This window comes from Arachis hypogaea, chromosome 1, assembly GCF_003086295.3.
Source record: "Arachis hypogaea cultivar Tifrunner chromosome 1, arahy.Tifrunner.gnm2.J5K5, whole genome shotgun sequence".
Classification (NCBI taxonomy): domain Eukaryota; kingdom Viridiplantae; phylum Streptophyta; class Magnoliopsida; order Fabales; family Fabaceae; genus Arachis; species Arachis hypogaea.
Genome location: NC_092036.1, coordinates 18,658,167 through 18,679,571, shown reverse-complemented (window position 1 = coordinate 18,679,571; position 21,405 = coordinate 18,658,167). Strand labels below are relative to the sequence as shown.

At 33.1% G+C, this 21,405-nt stretch overlaps 1 long non-coding RNA gene across 18 annotated transcripts; it reads right to left on the bottom strand.

The window, feature by feature from the left end:
- Positions 1 to 1,507: 1,507 nt before the first annotated feature.
- LOC112799880 (uncharacterized) lies at positions 1,508 to 20,779 on the bottom strand. 18 transcript variants are annotated; one of them, XR_011861863.1, is made up of 7 exons: positions 20,433 to 20,742; positions 20,283 to 20,339; positions 20,138 to 20,197; positions 19,169 to 19,276; positions 15,811 to 15,944; positions 13,996 to 14,113; positions 13,508 to 13,921 (listed from the first exon to the last, which is right to left on the bottom strand). It is a non-coding gene; the product is annotated as an uncharacterized lncRNA (long non-coding RNA). The 18 variants fall into 18 exon arrangements; XR_011861864.1 differs by having other exon boundaries at positions 14,003 to 14,113; XR_011861868.1 differs by having other exon boundaries at positions 14,057 to 14,113.
- Between the last annotated feature and the right edge of the window lie 626 nt (positions 20,780 to 21,405).

The window sequence follows — 21,405 nt, the reverse complement described above, 5'->3', positions numbered from 1 at the left end:
TAACTTTTTTGATATTTGATATTTAATAAAAACTTGTTATTTTTAAATATTTAATAAACAAATGTGTCTTAAGAATTAAGATTATTATTAGTAAGTAAAAAATTTTCAATTTTTAATTTTAATAAACACATAACAAATACATTGAAAATTAAATTTTATATTCTTATAAATAATTTTTAATTAATAATTTTAACATGTATTCTTAAGCCACATGTTAATTAAATTTACAATGCACATTATTAGATATATTTTTCAAAAGATGTATCCCACAGGCATATGGTGCATTTTTTATAGACTGATCACCCACTTGCATTATTGTATGTCTTCCATTTTTTTAAGACCTTGTTAATCGGAAGAAGAAATAGGATGAATATATAGCCACAGTTTATTGTTAAAGTCAATATCTACCTAATTAGAAACTTATGCAAGACAAAAACACTTAACATACCCATCTTCTTCACTCTTCAGACATTATTCCTTAAATTAATCAGATGAAGACACGAAGCATTTCTGGAACAATTGTACTCTAAATATTACTTAGAGTTTAAGCATCAATTTGTTGTCTTAATAATGATTATAAAGCCACATGACTGTTTCATTTGCCGCAAAACTTTTCTTTTAATATAAAATTCTTTCTGTCTCCTTAAAATTTGTATAGCAAAAAGATTATTGTAATATACTCAAAATTTGTTGATAAATAAATAATAATGGCTATATTATTTTCAACATATTTCTTTTTTTGAGTTATGCTAATCATTGCCTTAAGATTTCTAACAGAAAAATTTCAATGAACAAATAATTTATAAATCGCCAATGTAATATTCTATCATTGTAAACTTTTGATCAGCACCCTTATGTTGTTATGGGCATTCTTTTTTATACGGCAAGTTCACGCATGGCCAAAGAAAATAGTCACAAGACACAGGCTCTTCAATCATTAAGTTTGACAAGAATGCCTCTGCCCTCTAGTTATTCAAGCATTAGCATTTATTGTTATGTTTCTACCCATATGTAACTACCGCAAGATTATTTTATTTAAAATCAAATGCCATTCTACATAGGGATGGCCAAATTGAAATTTGTTGTTGAGCAATAATTCCATTACAATCCAATGCTATCCAAAGAATAAGGTGACAATTAAACTATGAGGATTTACATAGATTTGTCTTTAAACATAAAAAAAAAAGTATTAATAAAATCCTCCAAAATAGCAAATGTAATCGAACTACTTTCAAATTGTCCACACTACCTTCAAATTGTCCACATTTGTTATCTTGAAAAACTTTATGAATACTTTTTTTTTTTAATGCTAATTTATCCAAAATATAACTCCTCACGAATTTATTTGTCATTTTATTCCTATCAAAATAAGAATAATAATTGCATTACAATTAGACCACTGCTGCGGTGTAGCTTATTTCATCAGACAGGTGACATGGGAATGGTTAGGAAAATGCTGCATCGTCAAACTTTTAACTATAGCTGGTGCATCTGAATTACTCAATAGTAGTCCAAGTTTGAAACTATTGCTTATTTAAGAATCCATACAAAATAAACCACTAATTCACAAATGCGGTATAAGCATATTAGATAACCAAGCTAATGTTATGGAATATTGACTGTATAAGCACAAGGCCATGGCCAAAAAAGGAGTAATAACTATGCAAATGAGCAGTTCCAAAAAAGGAACAAAAACAATGCATCCAGCCATGATGATCAGATCAGAGTAAGGAAAAATAAGTCACAAGAGCAATGCACAATTTTCTGATAATCTGGTCTCACGAAGGCTCTTTAGGAAAATGATTTTGCATCCAGTTAATTTTCGGGTGGTGGGGAGGTGAGATAGAAATGGAACACAACCCTCGGATTTCATGGCCTAAGAGCAAATTCATATACAGCTTTTGCAGCAAGCTTTATCCACATCCTTTGTGCACAATTTACAACCAGCAGTGAGGATCATGATGACGATGCAGACAAAGGTGGTGGTGGTTCACATCCAGTTATAAACAAAGCCATGAAACCATTCAGTAGTCAGTTTGTTGTTTGTTCTGTCACTGGGCAGGAGGACAAACAATGTCAAAATAAAAAATGAAGTGTAAAATAGAAGGATAGACATACAAATGACTTTCGCTCAATAACAACAACAATAACAACAATAATAATAATATTAATAAATACTGTCCTTGCAAAGTAACAAGAAATGAAATCAATAACAAAGAGATAGCTAGCAAAACAGAACCTTCAATTATACAGCCACTTAACGAGAAAAAATGAATACACAGCCCTCAGGTTTAATACTTAACTACAAATAAACTATTGCTTTTTTCCATCGGTTTCATTCATAGCCTTCAAGCACCATCTGGAAGATATATATTTATATATAATATACACACACACACACACGTGCAGCATATGCGTGGGCGCACACACACCCCCCACAGAATCGGATTAAGTGACTGAGTGAGAGGAAGAGAGAGTGATGCAGGCTCCAGTTATGAACAAAACCATCACGTGACCTTTCAGTAGTGTTTGTTCCATCATCAGGCAATGTTTCAGTTTAGCCGTTAAATCTAAATTTTCTTGGTTTTGATGCATCATCAAAGTTAAACACTAAATAATTTAAGCCACTAAGATAACTAACGCAATATTTAAGTCACTACATCATATCAAAACCAAATAAACCATGTCACCTAAATTTCCATGTATAATGATGGGGCAAAAATGTAGAGTGCCCTCAGATCTCATGGCTTACAAAATTTTAATGATCATAGACAGCTACTAAGCCAGTGGTGTGCATCAAAAGCCTTACCAACAAGATTCTGATCTTTGTCATCTTTGACATCACCGTTTCAACTGCAACCACCACCGCCACCAACATTTGAGTGTGTGTGTATATATTTGCATTAGAGAGAGAGAGAGAGAGAGAGAGAGAGAGAAAGAGAGAGGGTAGAAGATAGCCATGATGATGATAGAGGTGGCAGTGGAGATGGCTCTAGTGATGGTTGCGCACATCCGGTTATGAATTAAGCTGTGCAGCCGCTCATTAGTCAATTTCCTCCATCATTGGGCAGAGTAGAGAATTACTAATTTAATGCAAGTAGAAGCATTAAAGATAAATTTGGGGCTAACACAAAACACTGTTGAAATGCTAACCAAAATATCCCAAATCCATAACTTATAAAAAAAAATATAGAGCACCAAAAATTAAATTAGGAAGATACTTAGACAGAAAAATTGTATCCAGAGCCCTCGGGTTCATAGTTAATTACAATCCATTATTCATCTACAGCTATTGAAGCGGTGGTTTTGATTCACAGGATTCAAGCACCATTGGAAGAGATATAATATATTTATCTATCTATAATCTATCAATCTATCAATCTACGCACAGAGAGAGTAAGCAAGTATCTGAGAGAGAGAGGGAGAGAGAGTTATGAACAACACCATGTAGACATTCAATAGTGGTTTTTTCCATCATCGAGCATAAGTTTAAAACAATTAATTTGCTATCGGTTACACTATTTCACCTCAGAGAGTATAAGCACAAATTTTCAGTCCTCTATTTCAAAACAGTTTTACATAAAGAATCACGGTAAAATGATTGGAAGTTTAAGCTACTAAGGTAAGTAAACGAAAATTCAAGTGCACTAAAAATCATAATAAGCCACATAAACCACCTGACATAGTCATTGAACTATGCAGCAGGGAACCGCAAACAGAACCAAAGCAGCTCGGAATTGTAGATTTATATGGATCAAATTTTCATGTAGAACCATAAAATTCCTCAACTCCACCCCCCCCCCCTTTTTCTCTCTTCCCAGCCACAAAATAAGATAAGATACATTAAAAATGTTTTTTTTTTCTTAAAGCAAAATAGTTGAATGGAGAAGATATAGCTATATAAATTTTCCACATGAAATGCAAACAAACTAAAGGCAATTGCATCAATTTTCAAAAGAAAGGTTTAATTGTGAAAAAAAAAACCTAATTTTTTCCAAGGAAACAAGACCTGAACCCAGTACATAAACTATAGATCGAAAACAAGGTGTAAAAGTTCGGTACAAAGATTGGAAAAATTTATGAGTAAAAACTAGAGAGAAATGCCCTCAGATCTCATAGTATATATAAATAATCAAAGGCAGTTACTGAGCCAGTGACGTTCATCAAAACCCCTCCAGAATAGAAGTTTTCATCATCATCATCATCATCGCAAGCACCAACACCAACACCAAATTTAGTGCGTGTGTGTGTGTATATGCATTTGAGAGAGAGAGAGATAGAGAGGAAGAGAGACAGGGGAAGGAAAGTGATGAACTTAAAATCACAGGATAACTGTCTCAATATATTTTTGACATGTGCATCATTGGGCATCATCATGAACCATCATCTTTGAACCTATAAATATATTGTACCAGGAAAATTATATTTTTTTTAAAAAATAAAAGAACCATGAACACGAACAGTGCCCTCAGAAATTGTTAGCATCCATTAAGGCAGTGATCACCGCCTGCCCCCACCATCTTTTTCCCACTGTCATTTCACATTATGTAATAACAATAACAATAATAATAAGAGAAAGAGCGACAAGAGGAGGAGGAGGAGGAAGAAGAAGATTGCAACAACACCAACAACTGCTATAGAAGAAGAAGAAGAAGAAGAAGAAGAAGTAGTAGAAGTAGCAACATATTTTGCAAGATGGCAGTGGGAAAAAAAGGCAGAAGGGATGAAAAGGCTTTGAATTATGTTCAAGTTCCAGCTTACAATAAGCATTCATCACTGGGCACATAAAAAAGGCTCAAATGACAGCAAAATATAGCCTTTACATTTTGTAAAACAACATATAAAAGGATCCATTCTGCTACAAAGAGAATAATACAGCAGGAACATATTTATACTATCCCGCACAAAAAAAGAAGCAGCAAACTAAAACCATAGAATATGCAACTGAAGTACTAAATAGTAATCCAAGCTTGTTTACACTATCATTTATTCAAAGCCCTTCACACAGCATACATGAAAATTTTATTCTATAAAGGCTAAATACTTTGAACCTACAGATTCCCTCAGATCTCATAGCTACAAGAAATTCATATACAGCATTTGCAGCATGCTTTATCCATATCTCCGTGCACTATCTAGATATGAACAAATCAGTGCAACCGCTCATTAGAAAATGTGATCCATCATTGGGCAGGATACAGAATTTCTCATCGGACTTGCAAAATGAAATCAATTGTTATGTAGCAACTTAGCCATCAAAAGTGAATACAGAGCCCTCAGATTCCATAGTTAGCTACAAATGACAAATCATCTACAGCTTTTGCAGCTGGTTTCATTCACAGCCTTCAAGCATCATATCGAAGATGGATATATATATATATATATATAAACAAACACACACACAGACACATACACACACACACACAGAGAGAGAGAGAGAGAGAGAGAGATGGTGCTGCTCGGGTTATGAACAAAACCTTGTAGCATTTCAACGGTGTTTTTCTTTCATCATTGGGAAGTACAAAAATAATTGCCACAAATTTCAGTTGAAAGAATTAAAAAAAAAAGAAGGAAATTTCAGTTCTCAGTAATCTAAGAAAATAAGAGCAGCATATAAAACCACACAAAACCCCTGACATAGTCCTACGCTACTTGGGTCACAGAAGTTTAACCATCAAACTATTGTTGTCATTGATTGAACGATGAGGCAAATGCAAACAAAACAAAAGCTACTTGGAATTGCATGACGGTCAAGAACCCCCCATTTAGATTACATGAAACCATAGGGTTCAAATATCCAAGTAGTACCAAAATAACAATAAAAAAATTAATCAAAACATCATAATATTATAGTTTGCGCATTTGGATCAATAATGCAGTGAAAGTAAAGGTAGATAAGCTGTCGTTGCATGCGTCAATCAATATTATTTCGGAAACAAAAAGCCAAAAAAGGGTTTGCCATAGAAAACAAGAGGTAGGAAATGCCCTCAGATCTCATTACTTATAACGAAATAATCAGAGACAGTTACTAAGCCAGCGGCGTTCATCAAAAGCCTTCCAACAATGTATGATTGTTGTTGTGATCATGATCATGGTCATCACTACTACTGCTGCGTCCACCACAACCACCACCACGACCATCACCATCAACACCACCACCACCAACTTTGAGTGTGTATGTATGTATGTATACATTTAAAAGAAAGAAAGAAAGTAAGAAAGATATATATATATATATATATATATATATATATAGAGAGAGAGAGAGAGAGAGAGAGATGGATGGGGAAAGTCATCGATGAACTTAAAACCACGGCATAACTGTCTCATTACATTTTGATTTTTGAGATTTGCATCATTGGGCATTATCACCATAGAGCACAAAAATAATGTACCCAGAAAAATTATACCTTTTCAACACAAATATTGAAGGAAAAGAAAAATAAAAGAAGAGAAGAAAAAGACTGAAAAAGAAAATGAAGTGAATCGGAAGAGACCTCGGAAATGAAAAAGACGACAAGGATGATAGGTTTTTTTTATAATTCAACGGCGTCTATGAAGAGATGAAGAGACGAAGTTCCACGCGCACGCTACTTATACCACCCTCCTGTCGGCTCCAACTGGGCCTATATGGGGCCTCCTTTGCTTACCGTATCATCTGTTTCAAAATTATGATACAAGTAATCTATTGCCGAGCGGCAAGCCCTAAATGAAAGCTCATATTTGCGATAAAGTAGTTTTTGACCTGTACCATAAAAAATTAAAAAAAAATTTGTGATACAAATACAACACAAACCGTTTGGGTTTATTAATCATCGTGCATGGGTTTAGATATAGTTATTCACGTTGTTTTTCAAATCCTTCGCATATACTGGCTACTATTTTCTTGATATATAAAAAATTATTATAGTGAAGATGTTGATCAAGATTTAACAGTAAATATTATACTGGCAACTGAAATTGTTTAATACTCGCACACATTCGTTAGAGCTTGGAATTCATGGTGAAACTGCAAGGTTATTCAAAGACGTATGGTTTAAAAAAATTTAGTACTGTTTTAAGATTTAATTCAGATAACTTTTTTTATTACCATATTGATATGAATATCTAATTGAAGATTTATGATTGAACATTAATCTTTCAATGGAATTAGTTTTCCTTCAAATTACAAAGGTCTGATTATTTACAAATTTATATGTAGTAAAATATATAAAGATGAAAAATTAGAAATTTATATAAAATATAAAAATAATTGAATAATTTTTTCTTAGAATTATAATTTTTTTCTATCACAAGAAAATTATAATAACACTCTTTCTTAACAAAAAAAGAACACACTTCTCTTTACATATATACAGGGCTGGAACTTAGAAGTGAGCCGAGCTAAGTCGAGCTAGACCAAGCTCAAGCTCGACTCACAAAAATTGAGCTTAGCTCACAGCTCGACTCATTAACAATCGAGCATATTTCTTAAGCTCAAACTCGATTCACCGAAAGCTCACGAGCTAGCTTGAGCTCACGAGTTGGCTCAAATAATAGAAACATAAATATATAATCTATAATTCTATATCAATAAATTATAACTTATATATTTAAAAAATATTTAAAAAGATCAATTATATATATTGTTATCTATCAATAAATTATAAATTTTTTATTTATGTCCTACATCAAAATTATATGTAAAAAATAAATATAAAATTTTAAATAACTAAGATCATTAACATATATATAATTATATATTACTATTTCATATATATATATATATATATATATATATAATATAATATAATATAAAAAGTATAGATTAAATGCATATAGAATATGTGTATTAATAATTATATATAATCGAGTCAGCTCACGAGCTAATGAGCTGAGCTTATCTAAACTCAAACTCGGCTCATTTAATTTATGAGCTCAATTCCAAGCTCAAGCTTGGCTCACTAGCTCACGAGCTTAGCTTATCGAGCTATTAATGAGTTGAGCTCGAGCTGGCTTGACCCACTTCCAGCCCTACATATATAGGAGAAAACTACTCAAAGAAATATTATATTATTCTATCTGGATGACTTGATTAAAAACAAAATGAAAAGATTTTCAATTTATAAATGAACATCTGTTACGTAAATCACCCGTAACATGAGGGTACTATTCTTTCTCTCTCTCCACCATCAAAGTTTGATGGCTATTACTTAGGAGTATTTTTCTCCAAGCAATGTGTAAGGCACTTTAACTGTCACAATATACAAGAATCTTCTGTTGTTTGTGCTCAAGTTCCTCCATAAACCTTTGGAGCCAAATAGCTTCCTTGCATGCTTGTGTAGCTGCCATATATTCAGCTTTTATAGTAGATAAAGCTTCAACAGTCTGTAATTTAAATAGCCAGCTCACATCTCCTCCTGCAAGCATGAACACATATCCTGTAGTAGATTTTCGTTTATCAAGGTCACCTGCAAAGTTTGAATCAACATATCCATTGACAATGAATTTCGATCCTCAAAAACATAATGCAACATTCGAGATCCCTTTGATGTATCTCAGGATCCTCTTAATAGCATTCCAATGCTCTTTACCCAGATCTGCCATAAATCGACATACCACCGCAACTGCTTGAGCAATATCTGGCCTTGTACAGATCACGGCATACATAAGGCTTCCCACCGCTGATGCATACGATACTCGTGACATTTCCATCCTCTCTATTTCACTACTAGGGCACATACCTGAGGATAATTTGAAATTAATAGGAAGTGGGGTTGAAATTGGCTTACATTCTTGCATATTGAAGCGTTGCAATATCTTCTTCAAATAATTCTTTTGCGATAGCCAAATCTTCCTATCCCTTTTGTTTCGGTGGATTTGCATTCCTAAAATCTTGTTTGCTGGTCCCAAGTCTTTCATATCAAACTTCCTAGCCAACTGTGCCTTCAATTCCTGGATTTGATCTTTGTTAGGACCTACCACCAACATGTCATCCACATACAACAACAGAAAAATGAAATTATTATCACCAGACCTCTTGTAATAGGTACAATGATCTGAACTAAGTTTGTTGTATCCAAGGCTAATAATGAAAGAATCAAATCTCTTGTACCAACACCTTGTCATCTGCTTTAGACCGTACAAAAATTTAGTTAACTAACAAACCAAGTTTTATTTTTTTTGTTCTTCAAAACCTTCTGGTTGGAGCATATATATCTCTTCTTCAAGTTCTCCATGAAGAAAAGCAATCTTTACATCTAATTGCTCTAGATGTAAATCAAATACAGCACACATAGCCAAAACTACTCTAATAGTGGTTAGTCTCACCACTGGAGAAAATATTTTATTGAAGTCAACATCTTTTTTTCTGAGAATATCCCTTGACAACCAATATTGCACGATATCATTCCACCTAATCATTACAATCTCGTTTGATCTTGTAAACCCATTGTTACCAATGGCTTTCCAACATGCTGGAAGTACAACAAGTTTTTAGGTATGGTTCCTATGTAATGCCTCAATTTCTTCTTGTATTGCTATCATCCACATAGAAGCGTCTGGATTGCGCATAGCCTCCATAAAAGTTTTTGACTCTCCATCTTTTGTCAAAAGACAATATGCATCATGGTTTGTCAAAATATAATTTGAGTGTCATGATGATGTTCTTCTTTGTCGAGTGGATTGACGAATTTCTATATCATTGGCCTCTGCTTCTTGTTCTTTATACTGTGGTTCTGCTTCAGAAAGATCATCTTCTCTGCATTTTTCATCTATTTGAACAGTTGTTATCTCTTTAACAATGTTGTCATTTTCTTGTTCTTTTTGCAATTCATCTTCTACAAATATCACATCTCTACTAACAACTACCTTGCAGGCAGTGGGATCCCACAAACGATATCCCTTAACTCCATCAGCATAACCTAAGAATATATATTTTCTAGACTTTGGGTCCAACTTTGTTCTTTGTTGGGAATCGCACATCACTTATACAGGACAACCAAGTATATGTAAAAAAGAATAATTAGGTGGCTTACCTTGCCACATCTCCATTATTGTCTTCAACCCAATTGCAGTTGATGGTGACCGATTCACATAACAGACGGTTTTAACATCTTCTGCCCAAAAAGACTTGGCTAAAACTACGCTCGTGCTCTTTCTAGGAGAGTCCTATTCATTCGCTCTGCTATACCATTTTGCTGAGGCGTATATGCAACTGTGAATTGCCATTGAATACCTGCTTGCTTGCAAAATGTTAGAAAATCACCATCGACATATTCTCCTCCATTATCTATCATTAAACACTTGATCTTCTTTTCAAATTTAAGTTCTAACTTCGCTTTGAACTCTTTATACATGGCAAATACGTCTGACTTCTTCTTGATCGGATACACCCATAGCCTCCTAAAGTAATCATCAATAAATGATACAAGATATTTTACTCCTCCTAGGAACATCTCCGATGATTTTCACACATCAGAATGAATCAACTCCAATATGTGTTTGCTCCAAGCAGTTGATCTACCAAACTTCAATCTATGTTGCTTGCTTGTAACGCAGTGCTTACAAAACGGTAAGTTTACTTATTTGAGCCCGGGAATAAGATTACGTTCTACAAGAATCTTCAAGCCTTGTTCTGACATGTGGCTCAGTTTGCAATGCCATATCATCGTCATTTCTTCTTAGCTTATTGAAGCAACTAATGCCTCTGCCTCTTGCAAAGTATCTCCCACAAGCATGTATAGACTTGCTGCAATCTTTTCTGCTTTTATTACCATAAGAGCTCCTTTAATAACTTTCAAAATCCCACCTTCAATATGGGTCTTGCAACCAAGTTCATCTAATTGTCTAATCGACAACAAATTCTTCTTCAAGCCTTTCACGAGTCTTACCCCTTGAAGTGAACGAATAGAACCATCAAATATTTTATTTTGAAAGTACACATTCTAACAATTTCTAAGGCATGATCGTTTCCCATAAATACTGATCCTTCCAAGACAGGTTCATATGTACAAAACCAATCACGATGAGGAGTCATGTGCCATGTTGCTCCTGAATCAACAATCCAAACATCAGTGAGCTGTTTACTACCTTTAGAACTAATCGTTGCTTTGCCATACATAATTTCTCCATCATCAAAGGTACTCGCAACACATCCTTGAGAACTTGATACTTCTGGAACCTTCTCTATACTCTTCTTATTCCAACAATCTTTCTTGAAGTGCCCTCTCTTACCACAATTGTAGCATATGACATACTTCTTACTTTGTGATTTTGGTCTACTTTGACTCCCACTGGAACCACTGTTAGGTACCAAACAAATGACACAGCAAAATATATAGAGATAAAAAATTAGAAATTTATATAAAATATAGAAACAATTGAATAACTTTCTTTGAGAATTACAACTTCTCTCTATCACAAGGAGACTACAATAACAATCTCTCTTGACAAAAAGAGAACACACTTTTCTCTACATATATAGGAGAAAACTACTCAAAGAAATATTATGTTATTCTATCTGGATGACTTGATTAAAAACAAAATGAAAAGATTTTCAATTTATAAGCGAACCTCTGTTATGTAAACCACCTGTAACATGAGGTTACTATTCTTTCTCTTTTTCCACCATCAAAGTTTGATGGCTATTACTTAGGAGTATTTTTCTCCTTTCATTATTTAGTTTTTTTTTTCTTTTCTATAATTAGCTTTGCTAAACTTACATTATATACAATATCATGCACTGCACTACTTCTGAAATCTTTCTTAGCTTAAATATAAGAGAAAATACTCAATTTGGTCCTTGAAGTTACATCGAGCCTCAAGTTAGTCCTTGAAGTTTTAACTGTATCAATTTAGTCCCTAAACTTTTCAATTGACTATTTGACAGAAACTACCACAAGGACTAACGTAATTAAAATTTGAAAAGTTTAGGGACTAAATTGAGACAATCGAAACTTTAAGGACTAAATTGAGACTCGAGTGTAACTTCAGGAACCAAACTGAGTATTTTTTCTAAATATAAGAAATCATTGCCAGAAAGAGGTCAATAAGAGACCTAAATTTAAAACCTCACACAAAATAAGAGCATCATATAAAACCACACAAAACCCCTCACATAGTCCTATGCTACTTGGGTCACAGAAGTTTAACGCACAAAAATAATGTACCAAAAAATTATATCTTTTTAACACAAAAATTGAAGGAAAAGAAAAGAAGAAAAAAAAACTGAAAAAAGAATCGAAAGAGATCTCGAAAATGAAGACGACAACAAAAATGATATGTTTTCTTATAATGAAGAGATGAAGAGACAAAGCTCCACACGCACGCTACTTATACCCCCTCCTATGGGCTCCACTAGGCCTATATGAGCCTCCTTTACTTACCATATTAGTTGTTTCAAAATTTTGATACAATACAACCCGTTTTGGTTTATTGATAATCATGTGTGGATTTAGATATTTAGTTATTCATATTGTTTTTCAAATTCAGATATACTAGCAACTATTTTCTTGATATATAAAAAAATTTATGACAGAAAAGATGTTGATCAAGCTTCAACAGTTATTCTAGTGGAATTGTATAATATTCGCCTGCATTCGTTGGAGTTTGGAACTCATGGTGAAATTGTCAGGCTATTTAAAGACATTTGGTTTAATTAGAGAACTTTTTTTATTACCATATTGACAGTAGTAAAATTTATACACAAGGATCCATGAATATCTATGATTGACCATTATTCTTTCAATGGAATTAGTTTCTTTTTAAAATACAAAAGTATAATTATTTATTGAGATTATATATAACATCGTGCACTACACTAACTTCTGAAATTTCTTAGCTTAAATATAAGGAATCATTGACAGAAAGAGGTCAATGAGAGACCTAAATTTAGAACCCCACACAATACAATACTCTAAAACGTCAACTGTTTTCTTTCAAATCTAATTAAGCTTAAATAGAGCATGTGAAACATAACAAAACTCATAATGAGATAGACATGGAAGAAACTAGCTTTTGTCGAATGTGAGACATGATGCTAAAGATTATCAAAATATTAACATACAAGAGAAGAAATTCATAGAGATTAATATTTATAATAGTTTTTAAACCCCTCAGTAAGGATAATTTTTTTTAAAAAAAATTAAACCTCAAATCTCATAGCTAAATAAAACTCATCCATGGCTTTTGTAACAGGCGTCATTCACATCCTTCAATGTCGCATTCAACCATTTACCCACTGAGACATACACAAAGAGATTAATTGATTGATGGATATGATTATGATTATGATAATGGCAGTGGTGACCGTAACGGCCCAACTTCCAGTATGTCATGATTATACTAGAAGTCGAGCACTACCAATTTGCTTTTCTTAACTTTAACTATTATTTGTTATATAAACCTGATTCGTTATTAACACCTTGCGAGTTTACAAGTAATTTCTTTTTTAAAAACAATAGTAGTTTAGAGTTGCATACATACAGTATAACAAGGGAACATAAGCACGCACATTCATACAATAGTATAAGGCAACATATAAAACATCACACTATAATAGACATAATAATACAAGAGTAGCTCTGTCATACAAGTACAGAACTGTGATACAGCGTTTCTCAGTTAGTGATTCATATAATATTTACATATATATACATAAGACGTCCCGGGGCCTGACCTATCCAAAAAGTCCCTAAGTTGGCACCCAGGCTAGCCTAACTTTATGACATGCCTATTCCCTCTGAGCATACTAGCAAAAGTGAGGGAAACAATCTAACGCATTAAAGTTAGACTAGACATTCCAAAAGGTCTCCTCGTCTCTGATCCAAGCACCTCATAGAAAATCGTTGGGCAAGTGGTGATGTTCATCCACTGGTGCCTCATGTAGAACATCACTATCAAAAGAGATATCTACGATCTCGGGGTCCTCCTCAACATGCAGCTAATAAAGAGAAAAGTCATAAGGTGCGTCGGGGTCAAAGTAAGGTGTACTAATAGGATACTAAAAGGGTTTACCACGTACTACATAGTTACGAGCACGAGGTACCGCACAATAGATGTAATATTCGCTGCGTACCAGGTCCTCGTGGATATAAAGATGATCAATCTCATAAAATAGGACTCCCGTGTCCATCTGAAGAGGAGTAAGGGGTAAGAATTGGGGAGTTCTTAGTAAGGTCGGGGTTTACAATTAATTTTATTTATAACATATGTGATTACATAGTCATAATAAAGTCTAGACAAATATATACATAACAACATTATAAGCCCAAACACAAATAGCAGAAGAAACAAGAGACATATGCACAATCACATTCAATATGCAATCACACAATTATGCGTAAATAAGTATGATGCATATCTGGTCATACTGTAGGTAATGAGCTCATTTGTCAGTTTCGACTCACACCTGACGTAATCCGACACGTCAGATAAGGCTTTCCCATAACTTAATCCCAGATTAAGTACAACATACCCTCTACCAAGTACCCTTAACTTGCAGGGCTAGTATTTGATCAGATCTCAATATACCGCAAGTATGTTAGTCAGGCCTCTACCAAGTATTCTCAACTTGCAGGGCTGGTACATTCTTTATTGTAGCCTGTTTGAAAAGCAACAGCACAATACAGGTGTCCCCACACAATATTCTCAAACATCGCCCGAAGACTCATAAATCACATATATCCATACATCCAAGCACTTAGCAATTATCTTTATCATTTTCTCATAATTATAAGTCAAATATCACAACATCTCTGTGACCTTATCTTCAGGGACGGATCCAGAAATGTTATCGTGAGGGGCCAATAACATATATAATATTAAAAAAATATGTAAATAAATTATAATGTAAGATGCATTACAAAAATATACCGATAGAGAATATATATTTAAAGTACAAAAAAAATATGTGTTCTTTTTACTAACGAAGTGGTACACGTCGATTCTTCATATCATAAAATTCATCGATAATAGAATCGATGTCAAATCTTTCAGCAATCTTCTTCTCAATATAAATCAAAAGACAATCAGCAAGAAATTCATCTTCCATTTTGTTTCTGAGTCTATTCTTCACAATATTCATTGCTGAAAAAGATCTCTCAGTTGTAGCAGTTGAAACAGGGAGAGTTAATACCAAGCAAATCAAACGATCAATCAAAGGATATGTTAAAGACTTTCCTGTCTTCGTTAATCCTTGACATAATTCTGAAATTGTGTACAAGTTAGTTAACTCAACATGATTAGGAACATCAAGTTCATAATGTTGAGCTTGCATTCTATTGTGAAATTTCTCTTGGTCACTGAAGTCGCCTGGATAAAACCGTTCTACTAATTCACATACTTTGTTGACACTAAAGAGCTTATAATTTTCTCTGGGATCTAAAGTTGAACTTAAAGTAAGCAATTCCACCATATTATCATTGAATCTTCTATTAATCTCTTGCAACTGTGTATCAATTACAGCCAGAAATAAATTAACACGGTAATGATGCTCCACTGAAATTTGGTCAACAATTTTGCGAGTTCGGCCTCTTCTAGGAATATGCATTGCATTCATATCAGGAACTTCAACTTCATGTTTCTCACAAAATAATATAACTTCTTTTATGAAAACCTCCCAACTTGATTCTCTCATTCATTGGATTAAAGTCTTGGTAGTAGAAACCAGAGTTAAAGCATTCAATATGTCTTGATTTTTTCGTTGCAAAGCTTGACAAAGATCATGACTAACTTCCAAAATATTTCTCATCAAATACAAAATAAAGACAAATTCAGAGGATGTGATAGCATCATAAGTAGCACTAGCATCACCACGAGTGGAGAAATTACCTTCTTCAGTGCTTTTTTCAAGAACTTCACAAGTAGCATCAAACATGCATAGCAAGCTACGTACAGAATTCAAATGAGACCCCATCTAGTATCTCCAGCTTTTTACAAAGTACCAATTTGATTAAGTCCACTACCTGTCACAATTTGATCATGGCAACTAAGTTTGCAACATTATTTGCTTGAGCAACCCTTAACTGATCATGGCATTTAGGAGAAACAGTCACAACATTCACAATTAGGGTAAGTTTTGAAAAGAATTAATTAACATAACAAACTTTTTTGGCTGCAGAAACAAGTGCTAATTGTAATCGATGAACAAGACAATGAATGTAATAAGCAAAAGGGCAATCTTTCAAAAATAGAGCTTGCAATCCATTCCATTCACCATGCATATTACTAGCTCCATCATACCTTTGTCCCCTAAGATTTTGAACATCAAGATTATGACGAGAAAGAACTGATGAAATTTCTATTTTCAATGTCAAAGAACACGTATCAGAAACATGTATAAGATAAAAAAAATCTTTCTTGAACACAACCGTGCTTGTCTACAAATCTCAAAACCACAGACATTTGTTCTCGCTTTGACTCATCTCTTGCTTCATCAATAACTATACAAAATTTAGAATCACCAATTTCTTCTCGAATTGTTGCACGCACTTTTCTAGCAAAGATATGCAATATATCTTTTTGAACACCGAGAGATATATATTGAGCATTTTCAGGAGCATTTTCAAGGACAACATTATTAACATTCTGATTACATGAAGCTAAAAGCTTAATTAACTCAATAAAATTTTCCCTATTCAAAGATCCAAGACTTTCATCGTCGCCTCTAAATGCACATGCTTTAAATGCAAGCCATCGAATAGCATCAATATATGTGTTCAACCTTAAGCGGTTATTTGCAATAGTTTCATCACTATGCCTATCAAGAACTTTGTCTATATGCTTAGAATGAGCCATTAAATCATCACAAGATTTCACACATAAATTATGGGGAGAATTAGGAATAGAACCATCGTGACATACAAATGCTCAATTCACTCCATTGTTTACTTTCTTCCAATTACTAAATCCTAACTCTGAAAATGCATTTTTTCCATCATTGCGAGCACCATAATGTTTACTAAACAAGTAGCAAGGCAAACAATAAGCAACATCTTTTTCTGGTGAATATTCTAACCAACTTGAAAATTTCTTAAATCAAGAAGATTGAAAATATCGACGGTGATTGTTATTACCAGAAGCTGGATAGCTAATATTTGTTGGTTGGTATGGCCCAATTATTATGTATGCTTTACGAATCTTATCACGTTCATTGACATTATACTGCCAAATTGGACGTTGCTTTCATGGATCCCTTTCTAGTAAAGAGATATCAACATCTCTTTCTAATCTTGGAACTTTAGCTTCATGTTGATGTGTATTTTGAGTAAGATTAGAGAGTTCACTTACTTGAACTTCTTTGAAATAAGATTAGGGGGTTGACTTGTTTGAACTCCAACATTATCAGCAGTTTTTCTCTTAAAAATTGCATCAATTTTACTTTGCTTTCTCATTATAAAAATGTTCTAGTTTCTTTTTACTTGAAAAAAATTCAAATAATTATATTCTCACATGAACAAATAAAGTCTAAATATTTTTTATTAATTAAACATCAATAACAAATTAATAATATTTTTTTACTAAATTGATGCGTGAGCATTTTTTCTATCTTTTTCTAGTGAATTTGCATCTAATTTGTTGAGTTTAATTAAGAATTAATTATGTTTTAGCCACTATGGATGCTATTTTGAGTTTTGTGCAATATTGTTTATTTTAGGTAGCATTCGACTGGATTTGATGGAGTTTCTGCAGCTCAAGTTTAAAGGAGATAGCAACGAGGAGCGACGCGTATGCGTGACTGACGCGTACGCGTGATTTGGAGCTTTCCATGGCGACACGTGCACGTGACTGACGCATACGCGTGAATTGAAGAATTGCACAGCGACGCGTACGCGTGACCGATGCGTCCGCGTGACTCGCAGAAAAGACCATCAACGCGTACGCATGACTGACGCGTACGCGTGACATGCGCCACATGCAGAAAACGCAGAAACCGCTGGGGGTGATTTCTGGGCCCCATTTTAGCACCCAAGTTAGGCGCGGATCCAGTGAAGCCAAGTGGTCCCCACGTTACAAGACGCGGAGTAGTTAGTTAATTCTGATTTAAATTCAAATTTGATTTTAAAATAGGAAAAGATATTATCTTAATTTTAAATATTAGATTTTAAATTAATTAGGATTAGTTATAAAAAGGGGAGACTTCTCTTCTATTAGGTACATTCCATTAGGGAACTCTGTACATTTAGACACAGTATATTTTTACCAGATCCCTTATTTTTCTTCTATGAACCATGAGCAACTAATCCCCCATTATTAAAGTTAGGAGCTCTGTCTATTTGTATGGATTTATTCGTTTGATCTTTCTAATTTAATCCATGTTTAGATTTATATTTCAATAATTGTTTTCGTTTTTTATTTTATAAATTTGGGTGGAACGGAAGTATGACCCATGTTCTAATTGAGTTCTTGTAAAACTTGGAAAAGCTTTTTACTTGAACAACAGCTTGAAAACATATTATACTGAATTTCTAATTGTTTGTATTTAACGGGATACGTGACATATAATCCCCTTATTTTTGGATAATTTGGATTCTTTTGGCATATAAACTAGAAATTGATCATCACCCTCTAATTGGAATTAATTGACCAAGGAATTGACAGTTAATGAATTTTAGAGGAGACTAGGAAGGTCTAAGGAATTAGGGTCTAGTCACATATAGTTTGTCATGAAATTAAATCTTACATGATTAAAATAGTTAGTAAGAAAAATAAATCTGAAAAAATAGATAACTCTGAAACCTTAACTTCTTTCTCAAATATTTTATTCCCAACTCATTGCTACTTGCTTTCTGAAATTCTTAAAGTACTGTTTAATGCTCTTTGAATATCTCAAAACCATTTTCTGCTTGCCTAACTAATCCTATCAAACGCTATTGTTGCTTAATCCATCAATTCTTGTGGGATCGACTCTTACTCACGTAAGATATTACTTGGTACGACCCGGTGCACTTGCCGGTTAGTAGTGTGGATTGTAAAATACCGCACATAAGTCACTGTCAATTTTACTAAAAATAAAAAATAAAAAAACTATTAGACAAATTAATAATATATATAGTCACACTCATATAGTACACAGATATATCAAAAAGAACAATAGAATCTGCATAGTAATTGTTTAAAATATATAATAAAAAAATTAAAATTTAAAATATATAATAAAATGTATCTTAGTCCTTGTATGTAGTTGTACCGTTGTGACTTGTGAGACAGTGGTCAATGACTAAGTGGAGTGGAGGGCATCGTGCGTCAGTGCGTGGCTATGGGCTATCAGGTTATGGCTTCAATTTCAAAAAGAATCCTAAACGTCAAAAGGAATAAAGGTCAAAAGGAATCCTAAACGTCCCTGCTTATCTTACAACTTTCTGTTACCCTTTAAGACTAAGTCTACTGTTGTATAACTTTTAACTTCTTTTCTTACTAACATGTTTACAAGTTTCTGAATCTTGTTTCATTATCTTATATACCTCTATACCATCTCTTATACCTTCTCTTATGTGTTTATTAAAGAGAATTAGGAAATTATGGGCTAAAAACTGTCTTCCTAAGACTTTTAGGAAAAATTGCATTTTTACCAATATTTTATTATTATTTATAAAATAATATAAATATTAAAATAATAATATTTTATTCAAAATTTTCAAAAATTATATTTTGATCTCGAAGTTTTTGAAAATTATATTTTGACCCCCTTAACTTTTAATATTTATATTTTGGTCCTTCAACTTTTCACTAATTAACTTTTAATTCCAAAATTTTTAATAATTAAAATTTGACTCCAAAACAATTAAAACTCGAGGGTTTTTTGTTCTCTAAGGGCTGAAAAGCTTTTTTCAAAATTTCATCAAAATTTCACTTGATTTTTAACTAGTTTTTCATTTTTTTTTGGTAACCAATTTTTACCAAACCAAAGAGCAACATTTTCAGCCATCCAAACCTACCAAAATCACTTGAAAACACATAGATATTTAAGCTGGAAAGCCACAATTTCAGTAGCAACAACAACAACAACATTTCAATTATTTGACTTCCAAGCATTAAAACAAGAAGATTTCATGATTAAATCATCATATAAACACTTAAAATCAAACACCAAACAACCAAATCTAATTTTCACACCTCAAGAAAATAATCAATCATCGATTCATTTATTAAATCTTACCTTTTTTGCAGCTATTCCAAGAACCGAACCAAGAACAAGCTTCCAAAAGCACTTTTACACCTAATTTAATATAAAAAAATAACTTTAGAATCATATGAACCATGGAGGCTGAAGCTTCATGATGATGAAAAGAAGGATTTTTCACTTCAAGGCTGCTAGAAATCACGTTCTCTTGGAGGTTAAGGTGAGTGAACAGGAGATCCTAAGAGAAAACATGAAGAAAAATATGGTTACTATAGTTTTCACCATGGCCAAACCTTACACGGTCATGAGCTATCATCATACCTTATCTTACCTCAAGAAAAATAGTATGGTTGAGAAGAGAAAGATGAGGTGGTCACTTTAATCAGTTTAGATTTTCGACTGGAATTTTAGTTTGAGAAAGAATGGAGATTGAAGCTTGGAATTTTCATGGAAATTCTTCCATTTTCTCTCATGGAGTTTGGCTTGTTCAAGAAGCTAAATGATGGTCATATGACCCTTGGAAAACCGTGGCTTAGGATAAGGTTTATCCTAAAGTCACTTGCAAAAATATCTTAAGAAAGGATAATTACTAAAGTTAGATGTATTATGACACACATATTTCCTTACTTTGCTCTCAAAAAAATCCTAGCTTGGAGAAGAAGAAAGGAAGCATGTGGTGGCTGGTCTTGTTAAGCGCCATGTGTTATAAGGTGATGACTCATCAAAATTTAATAATAGAATATTATTTTGAAGATAATTACTAAAATTAGATACATTTGATTACACTACTAATGAATAAACATAAGTTACTTAGTATAAATGATACTAATAACCGGATAATCATAAGAATAAAAGATCTATAATGATACATTAGCAAAACTAAGTTCATCTAAGAATTTCAGTATTATCTATTACCGGTAAATTTCTAGCTCAGTTACTATATTACTAAACATAGATTAACATTAATCATACCGGAAAAAATAATAATATAATATTTCTAATAAAATAACAATATATAAATATTATATTAATATATTTTTTTCTCAAAATTTGGGTCCGGCTCGTCAAAACGAGACTAATCATGGAAATCAGAATTTTGAAATTTGGATTCGAAGAAGTGGCTCAAAAATGTAACTTTTCACAACGTGCTTACTTAGATCAGGAGAGATGTCTAGTGCAAATTCAGTAGCTTGATAACATAACACCTATGAGCAAAGGTGCTTATGCACTAAAATCTCTAAAATTTTTACAAAAATTCTGTTTGATTCCGAAAAAGTGTCATTTTTTCGGGACTAGACGTTACA